Here is a 2972-nt window from a genome sequence, read left to right on the forward strand (position 1 = left end):
TGTAATTATGAGAGGTTGATTAATCATTTTTATTGTGGAGGATGTTAATCATGGATATTATCATCTTCATTATTTTAATTTTAGAGAAATATATGAAACAGTTTCATTAAAATTTCGTTAAGTAGTATATGAAACAATTTCATAACCATATATGAAACAATTTCATCAAAAAAAGTATTATATGAAACAATTTCATAAAAAACTGTCAAACAATGAAATCGACGAATGAAAGTAGTTTTTACGGTTTTTACAAATTGGAGTGGTTTTCATTTGATCGCTCCTCTCTCTCTCTCTCTCTCTCTCTCTCTCTCTCTCTCTATATATATATATATAGGGTTGGGTTCACGTGAGACCAAGGGTTTTTCGTGAGACCCGTAAGACTAATTTATGTTCATTGATCAACTTTATAAGCTAATGATTTAATGGTCTAAAATTATACGGTGACAGTTTTGTGATTATTGAGAAGTCTCGTGGCAATTTTATGATTATTAATGTTCAGATTATAAATCTAATCCAAGAGTTAAGAAATTGGTTTTACGAGTCTCACAAAAAAAATTTGGTCTCACAAAAAAATTTTGGTCTCACATGATCTCAAGTCTTTTCTCTCTCTCTCTCTCTCTCTCTCTCTCTCTCTCTATATATATATATATATATATATATGAGTTAATTACGTAGTTGGTCCCTATGGTTTGATGGGTTTTACAAAATAATGAAAACAAAAAAGTGTAAAAAGAAAGGAGAACCATATTGAAAGATTTTACCCCTAACTCTATCGGAGATTTTTAACGACATTGGTGCTTAGGTCCCACTTTCAAAACAAAACTCATGCCTGGAGGATAAAATCTTAACTTATTAGATTTCATATCCCACTTTTAAATATTTCATTAAACTCAAGGTCCAAAATTGAGGTTTACTCTTATTAAAACAATATTATTTAATTGTTATTAATTATTAAAACCAAACAAATAATAAGCAAAATTATGTCCTCAAAGATTACAAATTTGATAATAAGGGTATCATTTATTTGCGCTTTCATACCATCTATTTGCACATGTTAAATCCTCGTCTTTAAAACATTAACTTAACTTACGGTTTAGTTATATTTATTGGTCTTTTTGACTTATTTACATAATTTATTTGGGTTGTTTACTTACGGCTTATTCGTACAAAACATGGCTTAATCACACATATAGTAATGGTGTATTGTCCTCATTCAACCACAAAAATGACACCCCTACTCCTTATTTAAAACACCGCCTCCTTCCCATATAAGACACCCCATCTTCGGCCTCTTTATGATTTTTTGTTTTTATGTTCAAATAATTAATATTGGAGGGTAAATCGGCCATTTATGTTATTCAGACTGTTAGTTCAGATAAAAAAAAGTAAACAACAACACTCATTTATCCAGACAAACAAATTTATCCATACAAGACTTAATAAAAAATTTAGTAAACAACCCCTAAAACGATCCATAAAACCTGATAACTATTTTTAAGTTTGAACCTATTTATTTTAGATATTTTTTCCCCAATCTCATTACATAAAAAAAATTGTCATACAAGTTTTTATAATTTTGAAGACTAATAAGAATAAATAATATAATAATAACTCAACAAAAAAATATTATCAATAACAATTACTTATAATTTAATGAAATTATGCTGTTAAAATTTATTGGTTAAACTTAAACGATAAAAATAATTTATGATACATTTTTTTGACAAATTGTCGATCATGAAAAGCGCATCGAATCTCTCTCCCCTCTCTCTTATCTTATGATTAAAAAAAGTAAACTCTATAAATTTGTATATTTTAGGGTGTGTATAGAATAGTAGAGTTAGATTCCAGTGAAAATGATAGTTAATGTGAAAAGTGTAAGAAATGATCTTCACCATTGGATGCATATTAGCATGAGGTGCACCGAGATGAGATGTATTAGATTAATCCTCGTATCCAACGTGATTCATAAGTGTGTTTGAGATTAAAAATAATCAAGTGTCTACATCGCATCTTATGCTTCTCACTTTTAACTCTCTTTATCAAAAAATCATTTGCCTACGATAACATCCATGATAAATGTATTCTTATTTACTAATTTCTTTTTCATACATACCATAAGTGATATTTAATTTTTATATTTTTAATACATGATTTCACATTATATATGTAAAAGAAGTTACCAAAATAACCCCTTAAAATTAATAAATTACACTTTTAACCTTATTATTAAAAAAATTCACAAAATGGTTGTACGTTACCCTGTTAACATCGTTAGATGTGTACAAGGACCTTTTTAAAATTAATGAAAGTTACGATTTAAAAAAAATCAAAAGGTGGGTCCTACCCTTACGCACCATGCACGCTTTGGTGTCTAAAGGCCCCACAGTTAGTTAAAAAAAATTGTTTATTTTTAATTTAATTGTTTTAAAAAAAATTCCTTAGTTCTTTTTATGAATTTAATTTTTTTTTAAATATTTTAAAAAATTTTAACTTTTATTTTTTTTAAATATAAATTTTTTAACAAATTTAGTTTTTTATTAATTTTTTTGGAAATTTATTTTATTTTTCCCAAAATTCAAATTTTTTTTCTTAAAAATTTCATTTTTTAGGTTTAATTTCTCTTGTATAGAACTTTTTTTTTTAAATTTTTAATATTTTCATTAATTTAATTTTTTGGTTAAATTACACTTCTTGGTTAAATTTATTTTTTCTAAATTTTAATATTCAATTTTTTTTCCCAATACAACAGTATTCAATTTTCTATTTCATAATACAACACTATTCAATTTCGTTCTTCCCGATACAACATTATTCAAATATATATTTTTAAAAAAGTTTAATTATTTTTCAGAAAATTTTATTTTTTAGAAAAGTTTATATTTTCTTTAAATTTAATTATTTTTTAAAAAAGTTTATTTTTTTAAACAATTTTAATTTTTAAAAAAAGTTTTTTTTACATTAAATTTTTA

This window comes from Cynara cardunculus (assembly GCF_001531365.2).
Source record: "Cynara cardunculus var. scolymus isolate 2C chromosome LG 2, CcrdV1, whole genome shotgun sequence".
NCBI lineage: Eukaryota > Viridiplantae > Streptophyta > Magnoliopsida > Asterales > Asteraceae > Cynara > Cynara cardunculus.